The sequence below is a fragment of the Amphiprion ocellaris genome, chromosome 15 (assembly GCF_022539595.1).
Source record: "Amphiprion ocellaris isolate individual 3 ecotype Okinawa chromosome 15, ASM2253959v1, whole genome shotgun sequence".
Lineage (NCBI taxonomy): Eukaryota > Metazoa > Chordata > Actinopteri > Pomacentridae > Amphiprion > Amphiprion ocellaris.
The window spans coordinates 12,493,573-12,506,256 of NC_072780.1; the positions used below are offsets into that span (position 1 = coordinate 12,493,573).

Here is a 12,684-nt window from a genome sequence, read left to right on the forward strand (position 1 = left end):
AGAAATAGAAGCAAATTCCACTGGTCAAGTGGTGCCTCTCCAGCTGGTTCAATAAATCGCTCTCAGTCGCCACTGGGGCCAAAATGTGACTTTTAACACAGAGATACAAAGGCTGATGGGATCTTCAGCTCGGGTGGATGAATACCTGTGTGGGCTGCGAAATGAAGGTCATTTACCTCAATAAGTGACTGATTTATCTGCACACTGAAGGGCAACAGTAGCCTACTCATTCCCCAGTGCCAAAAAACCAATCCTGAATTCATAATACTTTGAGTGAGCGCTGCGTTAAAAACAGGTTGTGTGTTTGGGGTTGATTTTGGTAAGGAAAAGAGCGAGAGAACGAGCGGGAGTGGAGGATAAATGGGGAAGCGCTGGAGTAGTGACAGAGAAAACAAGAATCACACAAGTGCTGAAGTACATCACAATTAATTAGCTTATTTGTGTCTCGCTCTACATACGGAGTTGAAGAGGACCAGCTGTTTATACCTGAATCCATCCATTATGGCACACAAACACACACCCATCCGAGCAAACAAACACCCACATCGCCAGTGTGTGCAGACTGATGCTGAGCTGTGCTGATAGACAGCTAATGTTTACAGTACAATGCCCATTGTAAAAGACAGTGGACGCCGTTTTGACAGATTCTATAATGTGCGTGTGCGGATGTAGGGTTTGTGTATTTGCTGTAATTGGATAACCAGTCAAACCAGCCAACACGAGCCTACGAACTGCACAAATAATGCAAATACACTTTCACATATGCACTTAAATTTTTTCGAGATATCTCCATAATTACGATAAATAAATGAGCCACACACGCATTCATATCCACAAACACACAAAGTGACATGAGCCTGTTTATAACTGCTTGAGACATCCTGCAAAGCAACTTGTTTCAATTACATTTCATTACAAAAATCAATTTTCTGCATCAATAATTCCTTTTTCCGCCAACCTGGATGTTTAATTGTTTTATGTTGCACGTCAGGCTTTGTTGAAGGAAACGACCTCGGATTTGAACTGGGAATACAATGCCAGAGAGCAAAAGTCTTGTATGTGTCTCTCAAGAGGACTGAGCAACATGTTCCCTTTTATGATCCCATTCAGCAGCCAACGATTGCATCTACACGCCTGCCGTACTCGCTAAAAATTATGATTCCTGTCACTTTATTCTACACCCTGAGATTATGTAATAGCGAACAGAGGATAGCTCTGGTTTAATAAAGATTTTTATTATTGTCATCATTTCTATTACTGACACCAAACAAAATAAGATGTGGAGCAACAGTAGCATTTTTTGGCGGAATAATGGGGGCAACAACTATTTTGGACATAATATAGATGTGTTTTGTCACATCCCTTCCAAATAAGTCTAGCTAACCAGAATTTAGGCCTTCCTATAATCTTTGTTTTTGTTTCCAAAACCAAAAATAACAATGCATTAGTCCAACTCATCAGCCACATGATTAAAGCCCATTTACAAGTGGAGTGAATGACAAGGATCATCTCGTTACAATACAACGCTCTGCTAGGAAATGTTGGGTCCTGGCATTCATGTTGCTGTTAATTTGACATGTGCCACTCACCTAATCATTGTTTCAAACCAAACACACACACACAGTTACTTATTTTTGCCCTTTTTGGCCATTTTAGCCACAGTGACATCATTGAACAGAGGAAAAAAATGAAAGCGGTCCAACGGAATGGTTGGAAACAAGCCTTGTGAACAGCCAGGTTATCCAACTCTTTATGTGGAGACAAAATTGGAAGTGAGCGTGCCTGAAATGCAAATCTTTCACTGCACAGGAAAACTATGTGCAACCTGTGATGAATGTTTCCAATACAGCAGACCTCCATCTTTTACGGCAAATAAGTTTGGCTTCCCTGAAGGTTTGTTTAAAACCGATAAGCTCAACATTGTTGCATCTGACTTCTTTATAATGTCACTGGGATTTCTAGATCTCTGGTTAGTGCAATGCTAGTTTTACACATACAGGTGGTAAACAAGGCTGTGGAAATGAAAAATCCACAGTTTATGGAATCACAGTTAGGATCAGTGAATAAATCGCAGTGACAGTGATACCCATTTGGGAAAGAGAAAGACGCGTGAGAACATGTCATGTCAGCAGTAATGCTCAGACAGATGGTCAGAGAGGGTCTCAGCGTTGGGACCGGCTGTCAGACATGAGGCCCCCGAGGTTCGGGGTAAGTTAGAGAGGCCGACAGGACCGGTGGAGTCTCAGGGACCCGAAGCAAAGGCCTGCAGCCTGTCTGCTGGCAGCTCCCAGAGCACGGAGGATGGTGCTGACAGAAAACTAATGTTTACAGAGAAATACACACTATAGAGTGTTTGACAGCAGATTACTTTGGTTGCATAGAATTGACAGATATGCTGTATATAGTTTGAGTGTACAGTATGCTTGTAGTATATGGTACTGAGGGGAGACATGGGGATGTTAGGGAACATATAACTTGTTTTATGATGTAGATGGGACCTTTAATGTGTGCACAATGATCACAAGAAAATCACGTACAGGACAGTCTTCACTTGAAAGATCCTTGTTATTTCATAGAATAAACAAATTAGAAAAAATTTGTGAAAATTTTGCAGCAAAGCCGCTAGACAAAAAAAAAACAAAAAACAAAAAAAAAGTGTCAGAACACTATAACATTCAAAAACCGCAAAAATAACAGCAAATATTAATAAAATATTAATATATTTTTTAGGTGATTTAAAAATAGTAAAACTGAAATTTTGCAGTCACACATATGAAAGAACACATTACTAGATGCAAAAATGCAAGTTTTTGTTGAGGACAGTCTAAATTATATTTGTAATTTACTAGCCCAGGAAAAATCTGTAAAATAACAGTTAAAAATGTTTTATCACCTTTTCAATCCATAATAAATATTGTTTTTATCAAATAATAGCAATGATCTGCAAAATTATGTTTTTTTTTCACCCTGATTTAAATGCAGAAAAAAATGTGCAATTTTACAGTGAAATGTAATAAAATCACAAATTATTATTTGCAAAAAACCTGATTTTTTGTGGGCAGTTTGGGGATTTAACATGTAAATAAATACTTTTGTTCTATTATTTTACTAGTCATTATCTGCATTTTAACAAAAGAAGGAAAGTGTTTAATAAAATACCAGGAAATTGTTGGAAAAATTCCAATTAAAAACTGTGAAAATATGTTAATTTTCTACATTGTACAACCAAGGAAACATTACACTAATTAATTATATAAAGGCATTTCCATATTGCAAATTAAGAGCAGACTGTTTCTTTTATTCATTTATGTATTTTTGCTCAGTTGGCACACGAGGATGGAAAACCCAAAACCATTTGGAATGAAAGTCTACACCTATCAGCTCAACATTAAAACCACTAAGATGCTCACTGAGTTAAAATGCCATGTTTGGCTGGAAAACCTTGGGCAGATCCCCTCATGGCAACAACACTCCAAACAATCCATCAACTCGGCCGCCAAACCTCCCACACCTCGATCTGATTCAGCATTCAGGGGATGCGTCAGGACAAGCCAGATCCATGGAGGACCCACACCAAAAGGACCCAACGTGACAGTGCCAGACACCACAGACACCCAACGAGGTACTGTGGCCATGCCTGGACTGGTCAGAGAGTGTATTTTAAAAGCAGTCTTAAGAATGAATGAATAAATAAACAGAAAACAAGAAAAAATGATTTTGTCACTGCTTGTCACGTTGGTTTGAAATCAATGTGGGCTAAATCAAAAACAGATAAAGTTGCAAATCAGGATTTTAATAATTGCGTAACTCCTGATAACACAGATGTATTTAGTCATAAATATTTATTTTACACAGAGACTTTTCTAAGTTTTAAACAGGTCTGATTGTTTCTGTATCACTTTTTAATATTCTCAGCAAAAAACCCTTTGTTTGTGTTTGTAGTATTTTTTCAGTATCTTCTACTCCAATAGGTTGACACAGAATCATTTTCCTAACCATTATCCAATCTTTTGTCCTTTGTTTGAAATTTCCTCATTTATCTTTTTCTATACCTTTCCTTCTCCCCCTCCCAAACACTGTCCTACTTTCCCCTTCTCTTTCCCTCCCTCCTTTGCTATCGCACCAGCATCATGTCCCACCTTATCTCCCCCTTCATCTCTAAATTTTCCAACCTTTTCTCCATCTGCTCCCTCCCTCCCTTTCTCAATAACTCCAGCCGTCCTTCGCTACCATCCCTTGCCTATCAACCTTGCTTTCCCCCCAGCTGTTCTTCACGTCCCTCCTACCGTTTTTGGATCTCGCCGCCTAATTACTCTTCATCTCCCCTCTACCCCTGGAATTCCACCAGACCTCCCTCTTCTTCCCAGATCCATTTATTTCCTCCACTCTCCACACACATTCACCTTCTTCTTCACTGACTGCCTCAACAAAAGCATCATCTGTCTACTTTTATCTTTCCGCTGCACCCTGAACCTCTACCAAAGCGAAATTCTGAACCATCTTTTCCTTCCGACTCCCTTTTAGATTTCATATCACTGTCTTTCCTCTTTCCTCCTGTCTCTTTCTTTTGCTCCTTTTATTTAAAACTCTGTATCTCCTCTCTTCTCTTCTATCTCACCCTCTTCATTACCACCCCTTTCTCTGTGTCTTCTCCTGCATTCTGATTTTCTTTTGGCTAATTGCTCTGATGCAGAAGCCCATAGATCATCTCACCTCATGCTCACACTGCTGCATGACAGCTGCTGGAGAAACCCCACAGGTACACAGGGAATAGAGGAAGGAGGAACGACAGAGACAAAGGAAAGAGGGCAGCGAGAGGAGAACAGTGCAAGATGAAGGAAGAGAAAAATGGTTACAGAGTCTTCCTAAGCGATTAAAGGCAACCAGAGGACCTCGGTGGTGCACAAATGATGTGGAAAACACATGCAAGCTATTCATCAAAGACACTTTTGAGTGTAATTACAGAAAGAAAATATCAGCATATAACAGCTGTTCCCTTTTCGCAAAGTGCTTTTTTGGTGGCTTGGAGATATAAAATCTCATAAAGAATTTAGTTATTTAGTGAAACACTTTCATAAAATTTTGCACTTTATTGACAAGTCACCCTTGTGATTGTACAAAAATGACTTTGTTAATCGAGTAGTTGTTAGCCAAGTTAGCAGTGTTGCATTAAGGATGGAAATTTTGGTTCAATTTTTGCCCACAATAAATGTCTACAAATTTATTTTTATTAAACACGCAGAAAAGCCTCACAGAGCAGGTAAAAAAAAAAGCTCATACAGACTTTTAGTGTTGTTTAACCATTTTTCTAAGGTTAATCAAGTAATATAGTATTTACAATACATCAAATGAATCAATCAATCAAACTTTACTTATATATACAAATGAAATTCAACACAAAGTGCTTCGCAGATGAAAAACATAAAATGCAACAAAACAATACAAACAGCCCACAACATCATGTTATAAATGAATTACTCAAAGACAAAGGGATTAAAAAATAAAATTTAATAAATAAATAAATTTAATTTAGAAGTTTAAATAAAATATAATACCTATTATTAAAATATAGATGGAAGAGAAGGGCGAGATAGAAAACAAAATTCATAAAAACAGAATAAAAAAATAATAACAGCACATTGAAGAGACTAAAATGTGTAAATAACTGAATAAATAGAGAAATAAATTAATAAAATGAGTTCTAAGAAGAGTAAAAAATAAATAAAATCCAGCAAATCAATGAAAAGCCTGACTAAAAACGTAGGTCGTGAGTTTGCCTTTAATAGTATATAGTAATATACGATGCCTAATATACACAGCAGTGTTGCCGGGTCAGAAAACATCATGTCAGTTGTTGTCGTCGACAATAAGAAACTGCATGTTGTGCTATTTCAGTCCTGAGTTCATATTTAAGCCTGTTTCCACAGCAGGTCAGTGCTACAATAACTAGGTGTGTCAGAGGTATTCTCGCTCAGCGGCGCTCTCTTAAGCAGATACAGTGCAGAAGAGGCGAGCGTGTGCTTTTGTGGCGTCTTGTTCACACACTGCTTTGTCCCAGATTTGTGGGCTTTAAACACACTCACAAAATGCTCCGTGTGAACATTCACCAGCTCATCAGCAAGCCCTCGCGCCGCCACATAAAGCAGCCCCAGGAGCTATTTAAGGCACAACAACGGCTCTTATGATGGCTGACCAAGCATGAGGAAGCAATGGAGACATAAAGAGAGAGAGGGAGTAAGAGAGGGAGGTGGGGAAGCAGAAACCAGCAGAACGACACAGCAGCCAGAGAAAGAGATGGATGACAAAGCAGCAGAGAGAGTGAAAGCTGAAAGGGGGGGATGTGGATAGGTAAGGGGGGAACAGAAGGGGGAGGCAGAGAAATACACTGAGGCAGACAGATGAGGGTGGGAAAAGGGGCATGGGGGTGACGTGAAAAGTAAGCGAGATGGAGTTGTGAGAGGTGGAATGATGAAAGATGGAGGGTAGTAAAAATTGGCTGGGAGAGAGGGGAGATGGATGGAGAGACCTCCTCACCTTTTTTGCCTAAATTCATGTAGCCTTCGAAGAAAACCGCTACAGAGCCCTTAGATAAGCACAAAAAAAGTCACAGTTGCCACAGTAACCACTGACACACACCATGGCAACCAAGGTTACAACTGTACAGTTTGCTTTTTGGATACAGACTTGAGTCAGCATATGGGATTATGAGATTAATGTCACATGCTAAAGTCGTGATCAACAAATTCTAGTTGGTGTATCAATTATTCTTTAAAACATGCACATATATGCAAACACACACCCATTCAAACATAATCCTCTCACATGCTGTAGCTGAAGGGAGAGAATCATTACCGCCTTAATCACTTCTGTGGCTCTTTATCAAACAATCCCTCCAGGCTCTCACTGAATGAAACATCAAACTAGCCATTACAGCATTCATTCTCAGGCTCGCGCCTTTGTTCTTCCGTCTCTCTGGGTCAATATCTTTTTCGCCCTTCCTCCGAAAACTCATGTCATAAAGCTCCGCTCTCTTCCTCGCAAAGCAATTAATTGAGTCTAAAAATGGTCATCGTGGCCCAGACTTCCGCCGGTGGAACCCCCGTTTGTCGATCCTTTCGGACAGTCCATTAGAGACGTGATTAGGAGTCTGGCTAATTAGGCGGTTTAACAAGGCAGAATGTCCACGGTGATATGGAGGCTCTCCTACAGAGGTCCCACAAGTTTGGAGAGACAGATGAGATCCTCACCCTTCTCCTCCACACTCACACTTTTAGTCCACAGCAATAATCAAGTCCAGTGAACTTACAGTGAGGACAGCAATCGCCTGCAGAGTTCGTGGCGATGATGGTTGCTGTGTTCTCTGAACTGAATACTTCATCAAAGCCTTGTTGAAGCCAGTGCTGGGTTGCTATTAATTCAACACAGTAATTTACATTTTCCACAGATGATGCCAGTGACTTTTGATCAGTGTTGTTTTTACAATGAGGGGTTCAATAGATGCTGCGAGGTGTCTTGTTACTTTTACCATGACATGCAGCTGATAGAGTCCCCTGGCCCCAGTCCCAGCAGCATTAACAATCCCTCCCCTAGTCTTGGTCCCTTATTGAGTAACGGTGGCAAAGCAGCTCAAAACATAGGTGGTATTTTTGACTATGGATTGTCTTTTGATGCTCAGGTGACCAAAGTGGTGTAGCCTTGCTTTTCCCAACTGAGAAACCCAACTGAGATCAGGTCATTCTTCTTCTTTGCAAAACTAAAAGAGTCTAAAAAGGGCCAGACTTGACTATTTTGATGCACTTTTAGTTATTCCAAAATGCTGGCACCATGCTTGCAAGTGAACCAACCATATGATTCCAGTCCCAGCTGCTGTTCATTTGTTACTGGTGACTTTTAGAATTGATTTGAAGATCTTGCCGCTTGCTTTAAATGTCTCAATGGTCTGCTGACTCCCTAAGAACTTTATCACTGTCTGAGATCCTGCTGCAGGGTCTTACTAATAAAGTCTTGACTTGTCACTAAATGTGATCGAGCCCTTTCCTGTTCGGGCCCCTCAGCTGTGAAACCTCCTGCCTGGAGATCTCAAGCATTCAAACTTTGTATCATCATTTAAATCTCTTCTTCAGACACTTTGTTATTAAAGATTCAAAAGGTTTATTGTCATATACACAGAAAACCAGGTACACTGCACAATGAAAATCTTACTTTGCTGATCATCTTTAACCAAATAGACACAATCTAAGAAAAACTATAGCAATTCTGCACAAATAAGCATATGTGAACCAACAGTGGCAGTGATTGTGAAGAGCACTGTGCATTACTGTCAACCTTAGTTTGAATAATGTGATAGAGGCAGTGATAAGGTGATTACAGCAGTAATTAGTGCCTATTGCATTGCGGTAAACAGTAACATAAAAGGTAGCAGTGTCTGTGTGGTATTTAATTCATTATATTTTGTGATGTTATGGATCCTATTTACTTGTAATATTTGTTTTATAGTAAAGGATATATTTTAAATATGCTTTATAAATGAAGTTATCATTATTATGTTGCATGTTTTTAAATATTACAAGTTCAACAGGCTGGCTTGAGGCTTAAAATTGTTCTTTCTACAAGGGAAGAGCAGGCAGACTGCACTCTACCTGCCCAGAAACTAATGGAAAATAAAGTTAATGTCTAGCTAGCTGTGGGAACAGGTGACTGTCTGTTAAAACCGCATCAACTTAACAATGTGCTGCTCTTACAGCTTACGGCACGAAGGGCAACAAACATACATCAGCGTCAAATATACAGCGAACCTCCAGGGCTGCATCAGCCCGTATACAGCACTGCACCATTATTTGTGTTGATTTTTTTTTTACCCTAAAATGAAACAGTCTCAATATTAAGTGGGCTTTGGAGAAAATTGGAACAGTAGTGCCAATCCAGTGGCAGTAAGTGAGGGCCCCTCTGCACCCTGCAGCACTGCAGTCAATGATGATTGATTACTCCCTCACAGTCTCATAAGTGCACTCATTATTTCTTTCAGAGTCGTTCACGCACTGAGGACAACACCAGACCTGCTTTTTCACAAGTTAGCATAATTATATTGGAAAATATCACTCTTCAAGGCAGTTATTAAGGGAGGATAAAGTGTTTGTGCAGTTTTTAGTGCTCTATGACATGTGTAATCCTGGTTAATTCCTGAACACAGTGCTGAATAGCTTCACTTTAAAAAGCCTTGCTGAAACATATGTGCATCAGTATGTGGTCTGTAGTCTTTCATACTCAGTAATTAGCTCCCTCGGTCTTCTCGCAGGTCATAGGGCTGCTGGTGAGCCACGGGAACACCGACAATATACACTCTGTCTTGTCTGAGACAGCAGGATATGATGGGGACGACTTCCTCTGTTGTGTGCGATGGGGTTTTAAACATTCACCTGGCAGCAAGTGGTAATCACAATGTGGGTTCCCACAGTCACTTTTTACTCAGATAATTAGATGTGCTGCACTTAAAGAAAGTTAATCAGTGGAGAGGAAACTTCAGTTTTACTACCCTTATGTTCAAAGACAGCTGAGCACACAAACAGACACACACAGAAAGTTCAGTGACACAAACAGGCAAAGTGCAGAAAAAGCTCTCCTCCTCCCTTTCCCTCCTGTTTCTTCATCTTCTTTACTCTCTCTCTCGCTTTCATTCACATACACACTTAAACATTACGACTGCCGTCCTGTTCTGACTCAACGCACAGCTGTTCCAAGACTTGGCATCGATGATTGTGACAGTAATTACCTGCCTAGTGGAGGTGGAACTAGTGTGTGCTGAGAGCTAGAAAATAGCAATCTGGGAGGATGGTGGTGGACGGGGTGCAGGCAGCACACTGGGAGCCCTCTGCTGCAGCACCAAACCGTAAGCTTAATTTGGCAATAGAACAGTCCAATATCATCTCCTTCTCCCTCAATGAAGGCCATCGCTGGTTGACAGAGAGTCAAGTCAGCAAGTATTCTGTGCTGGTGATGAGGCTGCTGTAATAAGTTTAGTTTGGAGGTAGTCTGATAACTAGATAAACGTACAGATGCACTTCAGCCACATGATCATTTATGTACTCTACTGTGGGTGCCAGAAGCAAATACTTAACAAAAAACGCACTTTTAATTTTATTTTGAAGTAAGTTTTAGAACATAAAATACCAAAAATGTGTTCTCTATCATATAAAGTGTAATATCGTTGAGTTTTGGATGTTGTTTGGACAGAACTCACAATTAGAATAAGTAAACTTGAGGTTTGGAAAATTGAAAACTGACAATTTTTGGATCAACGATTAACAAAAAATGAAAGAAATTGTTACTTGCAATGCTGAAGAGCCAATAGAAATTACTACATCATGGCCTGAGTGACAATATATGATAGTGACAAGCACCTACACCCCAACATGCAGCATCAGTGATGGACAGTTAGTGAGATTAGTCACCTGGATGCTGCTCGGTTGTAGTGATGACAGAATTTGGTAGTTTGATAACTGGATAAATGTACAGATGCACATCAGTCACTTGGCCGTTTATGTGTTCTACTGTGGGTGCCATATGCTAATTCTTAAGAAAAGACACACTTTTCATTACAATTCAAATCACTTTCAAAAAAAAAAAAAAAAACACCAAAAATGTGTCTTTTATCACACACAATCAAAAATCTTTGAGTTTTGGATGTTGATTGGATGAAATAACTAGAGTAAGTCAACTTGAGCTTTGAAAATTTAGCCAGAAATGAAAGAAATTGTTACCTACAGCCCTAAGGAGGCTATAGATACTCTTTAAATTACTGTGTCATGACCTGAGTGACAATATGTGATTTTGACGAGCAGTTACACCACAACATGCAGCATGAGTGATGGACAGGTGGTGAGATTAGTCACCTGGATGCTGCTCGGTTGTAGTGATGACAGAAGGTGTCACAGCGTTCTCACAGTCATCACAGTGCAGAGCCACAGGGAGATTCTGTTATTTTAGTTGTACTGTGGACAAACAGGTACAAGACCGAGCCCAACACCAGCAATCTGAGGTGTTTGTGTCTGTCAACAAATCAGTCGACAAAGCACATTGTGAAACACACACTCTGCTGTTGCTTTGAAATGTCACCGAGTGATAGATGAGATGAGTTTATTCAAAATAAATGGCAGCCTAATGTGAGCTATGGGATGCTGGAGAAATCAATTGAAAAAAATTGTAACTTCCCCCTCATTCCCACAGGAATTTGGAGTAATTGCAAAGCTGTTACTTCCTCCAAATGCAGAAAAATGATTTAAAGCCTTAAATATTCTACATCTACCCTCATCGGAGCTATTTAAATGCAGGCATTTTGTGTCTTCTCAAAGCTGTTAACAGGATTGATCCTGAGTGTTTCCTGTTAATAACTGTCTCTGAAGACTGTGCTTGTAAGAGGGGCAGCTCAATTTATTCCAAAAAACAAAACAAAACAAAACAAAAACTCAGTCTGAACATAGAAGAGAAAATCACCCTTTGTGAGCATGGAAACCCTTAAATCCATTGAAAGGGTCACCAGCAAATGTAAAAACCCTTTCTCCGAATACAGATCACATTAAATACTTGGCTACTTTTACATTCATCCATTTATAACTGCTCCCAGGTCCGACCTGTCCGCCTGGGGCTCTGATGACGTCAGAGGGGATCACATAGCAGTGAACCTCGCTCTTCCTCCTATATTTGCTCTTGGCCAGGCCATCAGCCCCAATTTGTCCTGTCAGGCTCTGCTGCCTCTAGTCTGCCCCATCGAGCAGTTCAAATCCAACGTTAATTTCCTCTACCTCGCCAGCTCAAGGACAGTAGTTCATTCTCTAGAGCTTGACAAACCACTTGTGCTAGGTACAGTACCACTCCAATTCCCCTGTATTAGGACGGCGCTCCTGCCCAGGCAGCTGAATGTTTGTTGCCACACGATATATAGGCTGCTCCTACCCGGCAGATATTGGGACTGAATCAGGATGGATGTCTCGAGTTATTACTATGTCTCGAGCACAGTGGAGGAAAGGCAGACTGTAGAGAAGGAGTAAGGTGGTGAGCTTGTGTTGAAATGAGCCACTAGATGCAGGATGTTTTATCATCATTAGGGTCTATAATGAATTTTAAGATTAGATGGAAAGCATTGGAACAGATGGAAGTGCATTGTAGTGACAATTTTGGCACAGTTTCAGGCAATAAGGATGTGTATTTTGACCAAAGTACCAATATATAAGAGTAGTCTCTGTTCAATGCACTCTTCTCAGATGCACTGATTCTGAAATAAACAGCAAAACCACAACAGTTAAACCACAATTTCTAAACCAAGCACATCTTTGCAAAAACCCCTGCCTGAGGGCCTGCACAGCTTCCCTAACAAACAAACAACAGCAATTCCTTCCATGTAACTGCAGAAAAACCTGAAGATAAACTGATTCCAAGAAAAAAAAGAAAGAAAATAAGGCACTCAGATGGACTAAACCTGGAGCAACCCTCAGCTGCAGAGCAAGACTGATTCCTAAGAATCCTCCAAGAGATGATTAGTCAGTTTCTTAGTTTGAAATATGATGAAAGAAAGCAGACTACTAGGATTAGAGGGAAGAGTTCAGACAAAAGTTGTCGTAGAAAAATGCCCCTGTGTGTGTGTTTCAGCCTGAGGAAGGTCTTTCTGTAATGCTGCCGTCGACCAATTAA

The 12,684-nt window shown here is 40.2% G+C and overlaps 1 protein-coding gene across 3 annotated transcripts in view; it reads right to left on the reverse strand.

Moving 5' to 3' along the window:
- The window catches only part of kcnh8 (potassium voltage-gated channel, subfamily H (eag-related), member 8), an 81,134-nt gene that overhangs the window by 47,107 nt on the left and 21,343 nt on the right, over nt 1-12,684 (reverse strand). The gene's annotated exons all lie outside the window — the stretch shown is intronic.